The sequence below is a fragment of the Lactuca virosa genome, chromosome 1 (assembly GCF_052849685.1).
Source record: "Lactuca virosa cultivar CGN04683 chromosome 1, Lactuca_virosa_CGN04683_v6, whole genome shotgun sequence".
In the NCBI taxonomy this organism is placed as follows: Eukaryota; Viridiplantae; Streptophyta; class Magnoliopsida; order Asterales; family Asteraceae; genus Lactuca; species Lactuca virosa.
The window spans coordinates 66,714,052-66,734,093 of NC_136426.1; the positions used below are offsets into that span (position 1 = coordinate 66,714,052).

General features: G+C 36.3%; 2 non-coding genes across 2 annotated transcripts; both read left to right on the forward strand.

Moving 5' to 3' along the window:
- The first annotated feature begins 18 nt into the window (after window positions 1-18).
- TRNAR-UCG (transfer RNA arginine (anticodon UCG)) lies at window positions 19-92 on the forward strand. Its single transcript has one exon. It is a non-coding gene; the product is annotated as a tRNA-Arg (tRNA).
- A 3,624-nt stretch (window positions 93-3,716) lies between these two features.
- TRNAL-CAA (transfer RNA leucine (anticodon CAA)) lies at window positions 3,717-3,800 on the forward strand. The gene has a single exon. It is a non-coding gene; the product is annotated as a tRNA-Leu (tRNA).
- The last annotated feature ends 16,242 nt before the right edge of the window (window positions 3,801-20,042 follow it).

Consider the following 20,042-nt stretch of genomic DNA (forward strand, 5'->3'; position numbering starts at 1 on the left):
AACTCTTATCATCAATACGACCGCATAGCGCAGTGGATTAGCGCGTTTGACTTCGGATCAAAAGGTCGTGGGTTCGACTCCCACTGTGGTCGCATAAATATTTTTTATTGTGGCAAATCGGCTGAATAGATATTGAGTAACAATCTGTAATTTTTAATAGTACCATACTATCAGTCAATATGGCTTGTGTTTATTCTTCAACAATTTTTATAAATTTGTAAATACGTAATCTAAATAATATCTGTAAAGGTTATACTAAGAATTTAATTTGTTTGGAATGATTAATTTTAAATATATAAACATTTAAAGACCCGCTAAATATTTTTTTACTCATATCACCCTTTTACCCATCTTATTTGTTTCATTATTAGATAGGCTTTAAAAATCTGTCCTCCGTGCAGAAATTATATACTCAAAGTTATCACATCTCTATTCAAAAATTTACTTACAAATTAAAACTAAAACTTTGCCCAAAGTTTGTCCACCTTCCAACATAATGCATATAAAGTTTTTGCATTTGGACAATAAGTTTCCATCATAAATGACAATTGCCTAGATTTGCAACCTATTAGCTGGTTGATTAACGTAATAAATAAATCTTATTTCAACATTAATGTTTGGCTCATGTGTCTTTGTCTTAAAAATAAGAATAATTCCCAAGACTATCTTTCAAATGCTGGAAAGATGGGTGATTTTGGTCTCAATGCTGGAAAGATGGATGATTTTGGGTTCAAACATCATGTATAAATGCTGTTTATTACCTTCAATTATTTATTCATATTTTCGATTTTGAATTTGTTTCAAATTTCAAATGAATGTATAACAATATATATCATTAATTAATATAGTTGTTAGAAATATTATTATATAATCTTATTTATTATGATAGTTTTGGTATTGTTCTCAAATATTATGTAATCTTATTTATTATAGGTGGGCAAAGCTGAGACAACCAACCGAAGTGGAAGACAAGATTGAGACATAAATATTTACTAACATTGACTACAAGTTTTGTTGGTCGAACACTTGATGGTAAGCCGCACACTATATTTCCAAAACAAAGTTGACAAGTGAGATCTTGATAGTAATAGAATTATCCGTTTTTTTAAACACCTGTTCGAACATGCTTATATAGTGCCTACTGATTTTGTATATGGTCATTAGCAAAATTGGAAGATTCACTATCGGGAGAATATAAAGAGAAGAGTGGTAAAATGAAAGACCTTGTTTCACTCTATATTAATATGCATGTGGGTATTTCATAAAATTATAGAAGCTTGCAAAACATTTATAAGATGTAGTATTTTCATGAAATATTTTTTGATACGTACCGGATATAAGTGATTATGTGCTTATTGTAAGAAATACGTTAAAGATAAATTTTTGGAAAATGTTCGTTGTGTTGATATAAAACTAAATTTTGCAAAATGTATGTTGTGTTGATATAAAGCTGTTTTACGAAAGTAATGAACCTTGACAACTTTTTTTTCCTAAAAATCGTTTTTATTGTCATAAGTAGATCGGGTAATTGAGATATCACGTGTGAATTTCATAGATGGTCTCTAAGATTTTTCAAATTTACATATTTCATTTGATTTTATAGGATTGATGTTTTTTTGTGTTTGAATCTCGTTTGTTTATTTTGGTTTGATAATATGGTTTTGATTTGCATTTAATTACCTAGGTTTGAGTATTTTTGTTTGATTTTCTAGGTTTGACTTGTCGTCAGCCACGAGTTTTTTTTGGATTTGATATTTTGGACTATGATTTGAAGACTTGATGATAGTTATAGTGAGTCAACTGCATATGGTAATTGATCAATGAAGTTGTTAGCAAGCATAACTGCCGATGTTGAAGGATGATTAATAGATTCTAAGTTAGGTAGTGGGTGGTGGACTACAACAGTGGTGGATTGGTAAAGAAAGAAAGGAAGGGGTAGTGTGGGTATGATTAGGGGTGAGCCGAGGCCTAGCCTTGCCAAGCTTGGCTCGGACTAGTTTAAGTTATAACTGCTCGAGCTCGAGTTCGACTCAATCTCGTGAAGAATTATACAAGCTCGACTCGTTTTTTTGTCTAACGAACCTAAATAAGTTTAAGCTTGGTTCGAGCTTGTTAAGAAACTCGCTTATTAATACCCCAAATCACTAATTCTTCAAATATGTTTCTATTTTAACATATAAAAATAATAAATTATATTATATATAGCCTCGTTTAGGCTTGTGAGCCTAATCGAGCTTAGTGACATATGCTCGAGCTCGAGCTCGTTTAATAAACGAGCCTAATATTAAGTTCAAGTTTGACTCGGGTTGGCTTAAAATCTGTCTTGGGTTGATCTTTTAACGAGTTGATCCAATTAAAAATGTTAATACTAATATCATCCGTCACAAGTAAAGAAGCTCACATTTCATTTCTGAAAACCAAGACATTCTTTGCATTCCAAATCATCCACATAGTAGTGTAAACTAGAGAAAATGAAACTTTTCTTCTTCCTTTTACCACCACCAATTACATTTTAAACATCTATTTTTAAATTCAATGTCTAAGAACATATGTCGTAAATTATAGTAATAAAAAAAGAGATTACGATTAAAAAAGAAATAATACTTTACATAACCAAAACCTTTATGTAATTATATACCTATTAATTTGTAATGTTGGATATTTTTCCGCTAAAGAAATTTTAATTTAATAGTTTTCATCCTTTATTATTTTAAAGTTAAATTATTAGTATTTTATATGTTACAAGTTTGGTCCGTTATTATATTTCAAAGTTGTATTTTTGGTTCTTTATATAACTTTTTTTGTATTTTTCTTTTTTATTAATTACAATTTTCAAATGAAATGAGTTATATGACCTAAATACTAGTTTGTATTCAAATTTAAACGTCAGAATTTAAATTCAAACATCAATCTCTAAGGGCACGTTTGGTACAGAGAAATAGAATTGTTATGGAGAATGAAAATGTAGAGAAAGAGAATTATACTGAGAAAAGAGAATTGATTCTACTGTTTAGTAGAATAGAGAATTCACTAGAGAAATGTTTCTGAGAATCATTTCCTTTGTTTGGTTGTATTAAGCAATAAAATGGAAATTAGCTTTTTATTATGTTTATTCATTCGTGTTTTTTCCGACTACCATTTCGTACACGATGTTGAAATGATTTTTCCATGTCTTCATCCTCGATTTAATACGAGGTTATGTTTTCAACCCGAGTTAGGAAGACTAACATCTTGTTATTATTGCATCACCTTCAAATAACCGGGTTTGAATCTATTATCGGCACCACCATACTTTTCGGATGTATTTTTTATCAACAATTAAACCTTGAATATTTGTTTAGTGATTAGTTTTTATAAGATACAAATATATAATGATTTAACCATAAATAGGAAAAAAGTTGACACAATTTTTTTATCTAACATACCCTTTAATAAAGAGAAAATAAATAGCAAATTAGACGTCATCCATTTGCCATACAAAGTTCAAGAAACAGGAAATATACAGATGGCATGAGAAATCCAATACCAAACGTGAAATAAATTTTCCTGATGTCGTTAATTGGGTTCGAAGTGGTGGTGTGATTTTTTCTCCGCTTTTTTTTTTTTTTTTTTCTAATTCTCGAGTCCCTCCCTACCAAACATGGCCTTAGGAATAAAGAGAAAGTAAGCCTAATTGAATTGGTTTTATAAAATAATTTCGTAGATTAGGCATCTAAGTCAGGATGGCCGAGTGGTCTAAGGCGCCAGACTCAAGTTCTGGTTCTCGTGAGAGAGCGTGGGTTCAAATCCCACTTCTGACATATAATAATTTTTTTTATGTGCCATCTTTTACTTGCATTTTTTCGTCGCCTTGATTTCGTCTTGTACAATCATAGTTTCATTTTTCTAAAAATCTGTGCCGTTCTGTCTAAATCACTCGACATACTTAGACAACAAAATCATCATATCTATCAATGAAGCTTCCAATTCATATGTGCCATCGTTTTCGTGTGATCATATTTGTTTGGTAAAGGAAAGTTGTATGAATTCCAGTTGCATTTGCAAAATAATATGTGAATCTGTCCAATGCTCCATAATTTTTTCTTTTTTCACAATAACACTGATCGATCAGAATATAATTTCCAATTCATCTTCACCGTTAAATTGCTCTTTCGTTATCTGTCACAACTCACAATTTGCATCTGATTTGAATATTACATGATGTACTTGACTAAAGTTGTGAGGGACATTAGGTTTATCGATATCCAGGTAGTAATTTTCTACGAAGAAATTCATTGTTATCGAACATTGAACATGCTCCATTTCGTAACATTTAGCGAATTAACACTCTGAATCTCATATATTGTGTTGCTAATTGTTGACTTAATTTTGTTTGAAGAAAACTATGGATATTTTGTTGCCAGTTGTTATGGAACAATAAACAGGATTCATCTTGTGCACTGAAACACATAAAATTTAGTTGCCAATTATTGATAAACGTTACATCATTACATGTACTTACCATTGGCATCTAGAAATGGATCATTACTGCTGCTGGTTTACACAGGTGAGGGCTTCAAACACATTGATCATGGTATTGGATGCCTTTTCCACGATGGAACTGATCAACTGTAAGCTGCCCCCTCTTCATGCAACGACCACTTGTAACGGGTAAAAATCAACCTTTTTTCCACGCATTAATGACTTGTACAATAGGAAATGGGTGTCATTGATTAGGTAGATTTGTCAGTGGATATGAATTTAATGAAATGGGACCAAGTATTCCCTTTCAGACGATAGATAAAATTAGCAATTGGTCAGTATGCTTGTTTTGAAGCACATGCCTTGCTGCTGCAATTGTTCTTGGACCTTTTTTTTTCATTCATTCAGAAGTCAGATGAATATCAGTATATCACCTTTGACCTTTTTTTTCTTACATATGAACAGGCAAATATGACAGACTCTGAAAATGATGCTAGTTTAATAATTCTTTTTATAACGGAGGATTTTCTTTGACAGATTTTGATAAAAAAGGATTGGAGTTAAAGAATTCACCTAAAATTTAAAGAAAAACAAGAACAAGAACACAAAGAGGAACAAATACTCAGGGAAAGAACAAACAAAAATCCCAAAAAAGATTCAAACAAATAACTGACAATTGAAGATCTAAAATGTCTATCATGTCTAGAATAACCTTGAGTCCTTGACCACCTTTTATCATACAGCTTTTGTTTTGTTCTCTTAAACGATAGTACCAAATAAATTCACCAGTATTCTTTTTATTGTCTATAATTGCCACTTGTGGGTAAGGATTCGATTTTCTTTTTAAATAAATAAATTCACCTAATTTCTTTTATTGTCCAACAATTGCCACATTTTCTTGTGGGTAACGATTCAATCCTCCTTTTCATTAAATAAATTCACTAATTTCTGTTTATTGACCTATAATTGCCACATTTTCTTGTGCTTAAGGATTCAATCCTCAGTATAAGGTTACAGTTTCCGGTTTATTTACTTTTTGGTTAAATGGTTTTGGTTCTCCTCCTCTATGCTGCTCTCTACCCCTCTTGTCTCCTCTCTACACCTCCCTCTACCCCTCTTGTTTGCCCTCTATGCCTCGTATAGTCGTATGTAAAAACTCGTTGTGAACAATTATGAAACGTAGAAAAACTTTTTTAATATAATTATTTTAGATGATATTACTAACAACCCATCCAACTACTAAATTTTTTCTATCCAGTTACAATTTTTACCTCAATTAAATTGGAGACAGGTATTTGAATTTGAATCATGAATTCTCATTAGCTAAAATGTCTAACAATCTAGACCTTGACCACCTTTACTATAAAGTTTTTTGTTTGCTCTCTTTAAAGATAATAAACATAGTAAGTACTACTTTTTTATTAAATAGATTCATTAATTTCAATTGAATGATGTCTTATAATCGGTGACATTTTTTTTTCAGCTAGCAACCATTACAAAATACGAGCAACATTGATTGATATTGGTTTACATAATTCCTCTATTTATTAAGGATATTTATTAAAATAATCATTATAAATAAGATTTTCAATAAAAGAAACATTTTTTTGTGTTTTGTGAAAATGGTATTGTCCTAAATTGTCATTCCAGACTTGTTCTTGATAGTGTGGATTGACCAAAAATATTTAATGTAGCACATTTTTATTAAAATTTCTCTTCACTTATGTCTTAAATATCTATTTTGAAATGTTTAATAAGACTATTTTTTAATCAAATGTGTGTATGAGTTTATATGTATATACCTCCCTTTGATATGTTTTTTAAGCTTTTTTTGTTAAATTTTAGTAAATAATCGAAGTATTTTCTCCAAATTTCGAAATTGTTCATTAGTTTCCGGACTTGTTATTGAAATCCCGAAGTTTTTCTCTTCCAAAATCTGGAATTTTGGACCGAAATGAACTTTTTTGACACAAAAATACTTTTGACTTGAGTGGTCCGGAATTAGAGGTGTTAATAAAAACCGAAACCAAACAAACTGGTCAAACCGAATAAGGTTCAATTGATTGGTTGAGCTTATTCGGTTTAGTTTTTCGTAAACTCAAATTCTGAAACCTTATTTAGTTTGGTTCACTTAACATTTTCACCATTCAATTTAACCAAACAAAATGATTAAGACTTTAAAGTTATAAACCTTTTTACTTTCTAATTTTAAGTATACATAGACATTCTATAATTCTATAATAGATTAATAAACAATTAATCTGATGACAATCATTATGGATGATGTTTGGTGTTCATCTACTTCTAATCTTGTGCAAGAAACACTGTCAATTGTGTGCACATTCGTGATTTAAAATTGAAGGACCACGGCATCAAGCACAAATATTATTATTATTTTTTTTATTTACTGTTTGGCTGCTATAAGGCTAAGGGGAGTGGTGTTGAGCTCTTTGAGCTCCACCTCAGCTCCACCAAGGAAGAAAAGGGGGAAGATGGAGGAAGAAGAAGCGAGACTCGGCTTGCCATTGCCGAGTTGTCCTTCTGATCTCGGCATGCCGAGTTCAACCCAGTGTTCGCCGAGTCCATGTCACCTCTGACGAGGGTGTGCTGAGTCAACTCCGTGCAACCTAATGGACAGATTAAATGATTATTGGCTTTGGGTTTTTAGAAAGTTTCACCACCTTGCAAATATGTTTGTGTAGGATAGTGTACAAAGCAAAGTTCAATGGATGGTATCATGGTAATATATAAGTTTGTTAACAATATTTATAGAAAATCATTTTTATGTAAGAGAAATATAAGTTTGTTATTTGTATTTAACCGTAAACTAACAAAACAAACCTAACCAATTAAATTGACAACTGATTAAAGTGAATCTTATTTGATTCGGTTTTTGTTAATATTTTAAAAGCCAAAAAACTGATTAAAAAGAATAGAAGAATCCGATAACCAATTGGATCGACTAAATAACACTCCTATCCGGAATGATCCATCCCAAAAATATTAATCATTTAAAAAAATGGTTATTTTGTTTAATATTATAAACTTAAAATATGGTTTGTTAGTTAGGTGTTGTTTGTTTTTTCCAAAAAACCACTTTTGGCCACTTATTGTTGTGCCGCGCAGCATACGCGCAACACTTGGTCCTTCGCAACTGTTTGTTTTTCAGAAGACTTCTGACTTAAAAACTGTTGCGCGTGTGTTGTATGGCGCAACACTTGACCCTCTGCTTCAAATCACTTCACACCTTACTTTAACTTATTGCAGCAGTCTGTAGATGTTAAAAAACAAACATACTTTTTATTACATGTTGCAGCCGTTTGGTCCCCCTCTTCTGCTACAGAGAGTTACAGAGGTGGTCCGCAAACTTTCAGACATTTTTGCTTCGAAAAAACAAACGGCACCTTATCATCCTTTTATTTAATTGTTATCCTATGCTATTTTAATTGGTTGGGTAACGGTCATACTTTTGATTATATCATATTTTAAGTCAGAAATTGCATTTTTTTTAGACAAAAAGGAATGAACAAAGTTGACCCCTTAAGAAAAAACGTCTATTTAATTTGTTTGCCATAAAGATTATAGACTAACACTGATGTTAGTGAGATATATTATATAATCTTTTCTCCAACCCAAAAGGATGGAATAAAATGAGAGGGGGACCTCCTTTTGATCTCTGGTCCATGGACCTTAATAACCTCCTTCTCCTTTTGTTAGTCATGTCCAATCTTGTCCGGTGTTGGTAAAAATAAAAAGATAGGAGGAACATGAAATGAACAAGTAGAAACAAATTAAACTACGTTATTTTCCATTGACTAAGTCCACTAGGAAACATTGATCATTACATCTAAATAGTACATGCTTCAATCAAACAGTCAATCCCTTGTTGAAAACTGTAGACGGGACAGCAAAACGAGCTGAAAACGATCTCGAAAGATCATCGAAATCATTCACCATCAACCCCTGATCAAAATTTTGTGCATACTCACACGGATCATAACTAAACTGCGTCGTATTCAAAACCCCATGCACTTTCTTCTTCCTTTTCTTCTTCTTCTTCATCTTCTCTTTCTTGATTTTCCCCCACAAAATTCTCCAAATGGGCCCACCTTTCAAACCCATATTGATACTCACGTGGATGAACACGTGGTAGTGGCCGGTCTTGTATTGACTCCGGCAGCCGGAGTTGCACCAGCCGACAGTGGCTTCCATGGCTAATTTATAAGAAGTTAAATGGAAAATTGAAATGGGTAGAAACTAGAAAGAGGAAGAACTAAAAGACACTAGTAACCAGTCCCCCTTTAATGTGTGCTTTTGTAGATGAGTGGATATGCATATATGGCTCTTTATACTGATTTAGGAATGCTTTTCTGTGGTTGTTCTTGTCGTAGATATATAGTACTATATGTTTTTTTGTATATAGTTGTAAGACTTTGGATATAACGTAAAAGTCATGGGGTTTAAATATCATTATTTCTTATCCATTATTTAATACTTTATCACCATAGATTAATAAACAAATGGTAAAAAATAAATTATTCCATGATTATGTCTTTATGGTTAATGTATAGATAATTACAACATTAATTAATATGATCAATTAAGTACATTTCATGTAGATACCTTTTTGTTCATTCGAGGATTAATACAAGTGTTGGCGAGCCTATTGGCTAACAAGGAAGTCATGAGTTCAATTATTTTAAAACTAAGATAAATACCTTGTGTTTGATTTGGACGTATATATTTTCAACAATTATTTAGATATAAAGAGGAGTTACATGACTATACTGTTTTGTCATGTTCTCGAGATCTTTATTTTTCTTGTATCTTGTTATTATAGACATTTAATAAGGTTTGTGAATGGTTTATTAAATATTATATGCAAAATATTACCTCATCTTTGTTAATAATGTATTTTTTATCTAGAATTTTAATCCTAGTTAATTTGTATCTTTTGTTTTTATAGAATCGTTGCCTTGGTTTTCGGAACTTGTTCTCTTAAAAATATGATTAAAAGAAACTTTATTAGATAACATATAATCGAATTTTGTATTTTATAAAAGCAGTTATATCGTAATTTTTCTAAAATTAAAAATCAAAGACAAATATAATTAGAAACCAACAGAGTGAAAAAAAACTAACGAAGAAACAATACCATTCATAGCTGGGGAATAAAAGTGTGAAAATGTGGTAGGACATTGTAAACCAACAATGAACAAGAATCTACTGAAGCGGAACGAAATTGGTATACTTAATTCAGTACTTTCGGTTTATATCAATGCAAGCACTAGTTGTAATTTGTAAATGTATGTCTATTTAGGTGGTAATGTAATTTAAGATTCATTCCCCATGCTTTAATTTAAGAGACGTGATCGATAGAGCTAGATAGAGAAATGGTCCCAATGGAATTCTTGCAATTTAAGATTTAATATAAATGTATGTCTATGGTAGGTGGTAATGTAACAAAAAATGAATCAAAATACATTAAAAATAACAATGTTTAAATTTGATTAAAAAAAGATGTTGGAGTGTTAATAGGAAATTGGTGATCTAAATAGATAACTTGACTCCGAATGAAGTGAAGAAATCCGAATGACAATTTTATAAGGCTAAGTGTTTGAAGTAGGCTAAAGGCCGTTAAGCCTAAAGTCGTATACGAAAAACACTTATCACGTGGGAGTGCGGGGTGCAGAGACCTATTTAGTATTACAAATATTCTTGTATACAGACCCAACCCAATAATTATGATTTTCACATTTAGAATCTATAGCAAGAAGGGAGCTAAAGAGGAATACTCATAAGTGTGCTAAATATGCAAGATGTGTTAATACTTGTAACCTTGTTTCAATTGCATATGCATCAACAATGAAAGATAATACTGGTTCAGATGAGACAAGATCATATAAAAAGACTATTGCAAGTAAAGAAATTTAGATTAGTTGGTGGCAATAAATGAAGAAATGCGCTCTCTAGAAAAGAATGAAATATGAGATCTAGTACCGTTACTAAAAGGAGCAAAACTAGTAGGATGTAAATAAGTATTTAAAAGGAAAAAAGAAACTATAATGGTTCAATCAGAGCGATTCAAGGCATGGTTGTTAGCAAAAGGGTTCTCATAAAAGGAAGACATTAACTATCATGAAGTTTTCTCGCTTGTTATGAAGCACAAAATTGGCCATGGTGAGTGCATTTAATTTGGAGCTTGGACAACTTGATGTCAAAACTTCATACTTGCATGGTAATTTAGAAGTGAAGATTTATATTTGTCATCTAAAAGGGTTCATTAATGCCAAGAATATCAAGCATGTATGCTGAAGAAATCTCTTTACACTTTGAAACAATCTCTAAGACAGTGGTATAAAGTGGTTGATTTATTTGACTTCTCATGGCTATGATCAAAACCAATTTGATAATTGTGTCTACTTGAAAATTTGTCTAATGAATCATACATATATTTGTGCAAGATATATGTAGAGTCCTTAGTTGACACTCCAAAATAGCTCTTATGGAGAGAACGGTGACTCCAAAATATATAGAGACGTATATGAACATGTCACACCGATGTGAGATATACTAACACTCCCCTATAGAGACAAAATATCGTTGATGATATACATGGTTATGTCAAGCCACAAGGATGCTAGACGCCGAATTGTATAGCATGTAAGATATATTTATTAGTCGATATATATATTAGATATATATTATGTGTTTATTGTAAATATCTTTTATTATTTTGATGTATACGTGTTTCCATAGTTATAGGACCTGATTGTATTATATATATATATATATATATATATATATATATATATGTATATATAGAGAGAGAGAGGTAGGTTCAAATGTTTCTCACATCTATTGTGTGCTAGAATGCACCAATAAGAATTTAGTAAACATTAAATGTATATTAAATGATATCCATACTTATAATTTTTTTTATGGAAACTAATTAAATTCGTTATTAATGTCAATAATAATATTCTTTCAGAATGAATACATATATAAAATAATAAGAGTGTATTCTAGCAGAACGAGAGTATATTCTACTAGATTACACCCTCATTCTTCATATTCCATACAACGTTATTGTATTTTAAGTGAGTGAGTCCTGAAAGAATGTTATTGCTGACATAAAGACATAGATATGAATTCATTCAGAAAGAATGTTATTGTTGACATTAATGACGAATTTAATTAGTTTCCATAAAGAGAAAATTATAATTATGGATATCATTTAATATACATACAATTATGGAAATCATTTAATATCTATGTAACGCCCCGATTCTCGAATATCAATTTATGGTGATAAATTCTCATAAATTCAAGGTCTACTCGACGAGTTGGTTGCCTGACTCGTCGAGTAGCAGCGGGTTAGGCCGCGCACTTAAGTGACCTACTCGCCGAGTCCAAGAAGGGACTCGATGAGTAGGAGCTGGAGGATGAAACCCTAAATCTCGGGGTTTTGCACCCTATTTAAAGGATCATTTGCCCTTAGCCTCCCTTGGCAGCCTCCAGAGAGTTCAGCAAAACCCTAATACGTGTGTGTGTGCTCCATTGTGTGTTTCAAGCCTTGGAAGAAGATTCTTAGAGAAAGGAACTTGAAGATCAAGTAGCTAGCAGCAAGCTGCTTGTGTGGACCTGAAGTCTACCTCAGTTTAGCATCATTTGAAGGTAACAAGTTGTTACCTTGACCTTGTTCTTCCTAGATCTCTTCATGTTAAAGATTAGGGCTTTTATAGCATGGGTGATAACCATTTTCAGGTATGGGATAGGGTCTGAAGTTGCCACTTCAGATCTGAGCTCATCTTGGACTCTAGAGCCATAAAGTCTCCAGCTTTAGACAACATGAACCATTCCTTTTGAGTTAAACTTCATTTCAAGCTTAGTTTTGGCATTATGAGTCATTAGAGCCTTACATGCATGTAAAGTTTGCAACTTTACGTGATAAACGTGCATTGGGAAGCTGGATCTACAATTTGGAGCCTTAGCATGGCTTAAAATCGTCTGTATGAATAAAGGACTGAAGAGACTCGACGAGTTGTATGAACGACTCGGCGAGTCCAATGAAGATTTTCGTAGACTCGGCGAGTTGTATGAACGACTCGGCGAGTCCGATGAAGGTTGTCGTGGGCTCGGCGAGTCAGTCGAGTGACTCGGCGAGTCGGCGAGGGTTTTCCCAACCTTTGGACACGTTTGAACGCGACGGGTTATAAAGGGAAAACTCTGCGAGTTGGCCAAGGAGTTACGGCCACTGACCCTAGGAACTCGACGAGTCACACGAGTGACTCGGCGGGTTGGCAAGTTATACAAGGAACTCGGCGAGTAGCTAAGGGTACTCGACGAGTTAAGGTTAACATGGACTGTTGACCTTGATAGTTGACTTTGACCAAGGGTTGACCAGTTGACTTCTGAGGGTATTTTGATACATTGGATATTTATAGCAAAGGACATTGGTGAATATAGGTGTTGGAGTTGGAGCTACATTTGGAGGAGTTTGACACTACCTTCCGAGCTACTTGCGAGGTGAGTTATCCTCACTATATCAACAGGGTCTACGGCACCAAGGCCGACCCTTTATCAGATTTGTATCCGGGTATATTGCATGATATGTTTATTGATTTGTTAGATCTGCATCCTGGTAGTTAGGACGGTATTGTGTTTAGTGACCTGGTAGGTCGGTATCCTGGTATATAGGATGATGCTATGTTAGTGACCGGTTAGGTCGGTATCCTGGTTATAGGATGTTGCTATGCTATATGATTTGTTAGATCGATTTGATTGCCTATAGACTGTTATGTGATTATCTGTTATGTGTGCACATGGTTGTTTGATTGGGGGTTGGGTTGAGGCGGGTCCTACTTCGTGCTGTAGGCCAACATACCCAGGGCGGACCGGATAGACTGCAGACCCGGGAGGGCACATAGTCAGGCCGAAGGCCCGACGAGCGGTCCGGATAGGCTGAAGGCCCCGAGAGGGCGGACCAGACGTGTCGAGGCTCGGAGAGTGGACCAGATAGACTGAAGGCCCGATGCGGGCGGTTCAGTCAGACTGTAGACTTAGAGAGTGGACCAAGGTGCGCGCGGACCAGTCACACTGTAGACTCGAGATGCATGGCTGTTCTGTATTGGTTATATGATATATTATGGTTATATGAGGTTGGTATTTTGGGGGTAACTCACTAAGCCTTCAAGCTTACATTTATCGATTATTGTTTCAAGTACATCGGCTGACCGCGGGAAGGCGAAGGCGTGACCGTACACTTCCTCGATTATGACTATGATTTCTGGGAACTCTGATATTAAACTATTTTGGAAACCTTTTTGTAATAACTATTGGTATTTTGAATGTTTTAAAAGTTTAAATTTGGCTTGAATTTTATGGGTGTTACAATCTATCTTTATTTAATTAAATAATAATTAAATTTTACTAAATTTCTATTGGTGCATTCTAGCACACAATAAATGTAAGAAACATTTTAACCTAGCCCTATATATATATATATATATATATATATATATATATATATATATCCCCTATGGGCAATCAATGGAAATCAATTGAAGAGTTTCCTACTTTCATGGTATATTTTGAGTCGTTAGTTGACTCTCCAACATAGCTCTTATGAAAAGAGGGGGCACTCTAAACATATATAGACACATATAGGATTGTGTCTATCGATGTGGGATACACTAACAATTTATTGCTATACGTAGATGACATGTTGATTGTAACTAAGAATATGGTTGAAAAAACCTTTACTAAAAATGAGTTTGAGGTAAGGACAATAGGAATACACCCATCGCACCGTGTAGTAGGTTGAGGTGACATGTGCGATGGTGTTGTGAACACCACACCCTCTCGTATGCGGTGTGCGGTGAAGTCATGAGTTTATTTATCAAAGCTGCATTTTCTTCTTCAGGTAGAGCATCAAACAAAAACACATATTTGTCTCTAATATATATATATATATATATATATATATATATATATATATATATATATATATATATATATATATATATATATATATAGGGCTAGGTTATAATGTGGATAAACAACTATTGTGCGGACGTGTGGACAATGCTATTCTATGAGAATTACTAAGAGAATAGGTTGTTTGCTAATCTGAATACGTTCAACCTCACACAACTATCATCATTTTCATGCATTCTCACTAATTCTTATTCATTTTTGTTCTCACACATCATTTTTTACTCATTTTCATTCTGACAGAATACGACTCAATAAACATTCTGACAATATTCTGACAGAATGAGAATAATAAAAAAAAGTCTATAATAACCTTATAGACGATTTAATTAGTGATAATTTGTGATAATGACAATAGTTATGTAAGATTGAACGTATTCACATTATCAAACAACATATTTTCTTTGTCATTCTCACAGAATAGCGTTGTCCACACGTCCGCACAATAGATGTCAATCCTTATTTGAACCTAACTTTCTCTCTCTCTCTCTCTCTCTCTTTATATATATATATATATATATATATATATATATATATATATATATATGTGTGTGTGTGTGTGTGTTTATTTTAGAATTCTAGTTACAAAGAATGTGAAATCTACCTTGATAGGTTGAGTGAACTTTTTTGCTGCAAATACAACAAAAAATGCCATCCAAACTCCAAGCAGACTGACTTTAATGCCATCATTCATTAAATCACTCTGATCCAGAAAAAAACAATAAACATGATGATTAATGGACTGCATGTGAACGAAAAATAGTAATAATAAATGAAAATGGTTTCAAAAGAGGTGTTCGAGAAGAAGTGAGGGGATGATTAATGTCAAAATACCAACTTCCAATTTCCCATAACAAAGTCCTATTTTTTATTGTTTAATCATACCAATAAGAATCACAAAAATATGTTCTCTTTTTCACTTTTCATGAAAAAATGATTGACTACCGTTACCTTTTTTTGAATACGAGACTAGTTAGGGCTGCAAATTGTAACGTCCCGAAAATACCAATTATAAATTTCATTTTTCAACCACCCAAGGCTATTCAATCATTTGTTCACAAGACAATCAGAGTGTAATGTATTCTTAAACATCAGAGTAAAATCATAAATCAATAATGCGGAAAAAAACACCAGGGGATGCAGTGCGATCAAGTCAGACCCTTCCCTTTGGAACCAGAAGCACCTGAAATATTTAAAACATAAAACCGTAAGCACAAAGCTTAGTGAGTTCCCCAAAATACCACATAACCAATATGGGCCCTGCCCAACATACATAACGGGCCCCCACCCAACATACATAACGGGCCCCGCCCAACATACATGCAAGAGTCACACAGAGAGTCTAGCATCCTGCACAGGATAGTGAGAAGACTCACCTCACACTCGAAGTCGAATAGACTACAACTCGTACAATTGGAATGTTGGCGCTACACACCACCTAAGGAACCATATAATGTCAACATCTTAGTCTACTAACCAAACTACCAATTTGACCAAAAGTCAACCATACCAAAGTCAACAGTCAAAGTCAACGCAGAAGGTTAGCACGCCGTGGGCAACCAATGTCCACATCGTGGCAGTTAAATGATAAATCAGTCGCGCTGTAACACCCATAAAATTCAAGCCAAATTTAAACTTTTAAAGCATTCAAAATACCAATAGTTATTACAAAAAGGTTTCCAAAATAGTTTAATATCAGAGTTCCCAGAAATCATAGTCATAATCGAGGAAGTGTACGGTCACGTCTTCGCCTTCCCGCGCTCAGCCGCTGTACCTAAAACATTAATCGATAAATGTAAGCTCGAAGGCTTAGTGAGTTACCCCCAAAATACCAACCTCATATAACCATAACATATCATATAACCAATACAGAACAGCCATGCATCTCGAGTCTACAGTGTGACTGATCCGCCCGCACCTTGGTCCACTCTCTGAGTCTACAGTCTGACTGGACCGCTCGTACCGGGCCTTCAGTCTATCTGGTCCACTCTCCGAGCCTCGGCACATCTGGTCCGCCATCTCGGGGCCTTTAGCCTATCCAGACTGCTCGTCGGGCCTTCGGCCTGACTATGTGCCCTCCCGGGTCTGCAGTCTATCCGGTCCGCCGTGGGTATGTTGGCCTACATCACGAAGCAGGACCCGCCTCAACCCAACCCCCAATCAAACCACCAAGAGCACATATAACAAATAATCACATAACAGTCTATAGGCAATCAAACCGATCTAACAGATCATATAGCATAGCAACATCCTATAACCAGGATACCGGTCACTAACATAGCATCATCCTATATACCAGGATACCGACCTACCAGGTCACTAAACACAATACCGTCCTAACTACCAGGATGCAGATCTAACAGATCAATAAACATATCATGCAATATACCCGTATACAAATCCGATAAAGGGTCGGCCTTGGTGCTATAGACCCTGTTGATATAGTGAGGATAACTCACCTCGCAAGTAGCTCGGAAGGTAGTGTCAAACTCCTCCAAATGTAGCTCCAACTCTAACACCTATATTCACCAATGTCCTTTGCTATAAATATCCAATGTATCAAAATACCCTCAGAAGTCAACTGGTCAACCCTTGGTCAAAGTCAACTGTCAAGGTCAACAGTCCATGTTGACCTTAACTCGTCGAGTACCCTTAGTTACTCGCCGAGTTCCTTGTATAACTTGCCAACCCGCCGAGTCACTCGTGTGACTCGTCGAGTTCCTAGGGTCAGTGGCGGTAACTCCTTCGCCAACTCGCCGAGTTTTCCCTTCATAACTTGTCGCGTTCATACGTGTCTAAAGGTTGAGAAAACCCTCGCCAACTCGCCGAGTCACTTGACTGACTCGCCGAGCCCACAGCAACCTTCATCGGACTCGCCGAGTCGTTCATACAACTCGCCGAGTCTACGACAATCTTCACTGGACTCGCCGAGACGTTCATACAACTCGCCGAGTCTCTTCAGTCCTTTATTCATACAGACGATTTTAAGCCATGCTAAGGCTCCAAATTGTAGATCCAGCTTCCCAATGCACGTTTATCACGTAAAGTTGCAAACTTTAAGTGCATGCAAGGCTCTAATGACTCATAATGCCAAAACTAAACTTGAAATGGAGTTTAACTCAAAAGGAAGGGTTCATGGTGTCTAAAGCTGGAGACTTTATGGCTCTAGAGTCCAAGATGAGCTCAGATCTGAAGTGGCAACTTCAGATCCTATCCCATACCCGAAAATGGTTATCACCCATGCTATAAAAGCCCTAATCTTTAACATGAAGAGATCTAGGAAGAACAAGGTCAAGGTAACAACTTGTTACCTTCAAATGATGCTAAACTAAGGTAGACTTCAGGTCCACACAAGCACCTTGCTGCTAGCTACTTGATCTTCAAGTTTCTTTCTCTAAGAAATTTCTTCCAAGGCTTGAAACACACAATGGAGCACACACACACGCATTAGGGTTTTGCTGAACTCTCTAGAGGCTGCCAAGGGAGGCTAAGGGAAATGATCCTTTTAAATAGGGTGCAAAACCCCAAGATTTAGGGTTTCATCCTCCAGCTCCTACTCGTCGAGTCCCTTCTTGGAGTCGGCGAGTAGGTCACTTAAGTGCGCGACCTAACCCGCTGCTACTCGACAAGTCAAGCAACCAACTCGTCGAGTAGACCTTGAATTTATGAGAATTTATCACCATAAATTGATATTCGAGAATCGGGGCGTTACAATTCTCCCCCACTTGAACTAGACTTCATCCTCGAAGTCTGCTGCGGTGAACATCCTCGGATAGTGCTCCCGCATCTCTGCTTCCGGCTCCCACGTCCCCTCGGACCCTATTTGGTGCTTCCATTGTACCTTTACCAAAGGTACCTCCTTGTTTCGCAGAGCCTTCACCCTTCTCTCCAGAAGGCCACAGGCCTCTCAACATGATTCAGGCGCTCATCGACCTGAATGTCCTCCAACGAAACCACCACCTTCTGATCCATGACGTACTTTCATGATGCACTTTCGCAATTGCGAAACGTGGAAGGTGATGTGAATCCCAACCGAACCTTTTAAAAGGTCTATCCATAACTGGAGATCCAAGGATCTATCCTTACATCTCCTCCACAATCCTCTGGTTCGTCACAACCTAGTACAACTCCCCTGAACCTTTACAGAACATTCACTCGAACACGCTCTGGCATCTTGAATCCTGGAATCCCGAAATCGGTCTGACTTCCTGACAGACAACTCTACTGAACAGTTGTCACTTCCATACCACTTACACCCAATCTTGATAATTCGAGGTTCTCACCAAAACAGGACCGTAGATTACCTGCTGCTGCGACAATTAAGTGCCTTCATATATTACAAAAACTATCATACACCGAGCCTTCGGCATGACTGGGCCGCCCTTCAGGGCCTACAGCCTCCCCGGTCTGCTCGCCAAGCGTTTGTCCTGACCGGTCCGCCTTACCAGGCCTTCAGTCTATCCGGACCATCCTGGTTCGCTAACCTCCTGCCCCAACTCCCGCTGTTCTACTGAACCCTTGTGCCTACGACTTACCGTCGGCCCGCACCGGTTATCTTGGCCTACTGCCTCAATCCTACCGCTTTCCCTGGAACCTATGTGCCTACGACTCACCGTTGGTCCGCACCGGGTATCTTAGCCTACTGCATAGCGCAGGACCGCCTCAACCCCCTCCAAATGCCAAAACGATCAAGAAAAGATCTAACCCGGTTCCCAGAACCTGAATGACAGAACGTCCTAATCCCAAACCCTTCCAAAACTAACGAATACTCATTCGGATCCACTCTCAGTCCCCAACTGGAGTATTACCCGATCCGAGAAGATTAATCCTAGAGACACACTGAACTGATGAGACCACCAAAATCCTTTGCACTCAATCCGATCTCTAATATCAATTTCGGTTCAACCCAAGTACACCGGAGTCCAAAGTCTACTCCAATAGCATGTTTGATACTTGGAACAGACCTATTGATTGCTATAGCATAACAGTCTACTCAATACCCGAACATAGATCTACAAACATATACAAAGTCTTCAGCATGACTGGACCGCCTCACCAGGCCTTCAGCATATCTGGACCACTCTCAGAATCTTCAGCATGTCTGGACCGCCTCTCCGGGCCTTCAGCCTGTCCGGACCGTTCTCCGAGCCTTCGGCCTAATTGGTACGCCCCACCGGCCTTCAGTCTATCCGGACCGCTCTAAACTGTTGAGCATCTCCCTGGGCCATCCCTCCTGGTGCTCTCTCCCATGCCTCCTGTTCTCACCCACTTGGGGCTTCGAACTCCTGATCTACTTTGTGGACTATACTTCCCCGGCCTAACCCTAGGCCTCATGTCGATCGTCCACACTCTCGGAAAACCGTGGTATGTTCCCTAACCCGCGTATCTACCATATATGCTGAATGACCTGCACACCCACGCTGAATGTACTGCCAAGCCCTGGCAGCTAACAGAATCCTCAACGCCTGATGCTCCATCTGAAAATTCCTAATTCTCCCCCACTTGGGACACTAACCACTACCTACTAGTGGCGAAATCAAAACTCTGCTTAACCGTCCAACCCAATCATTTCCATACTTCCCATA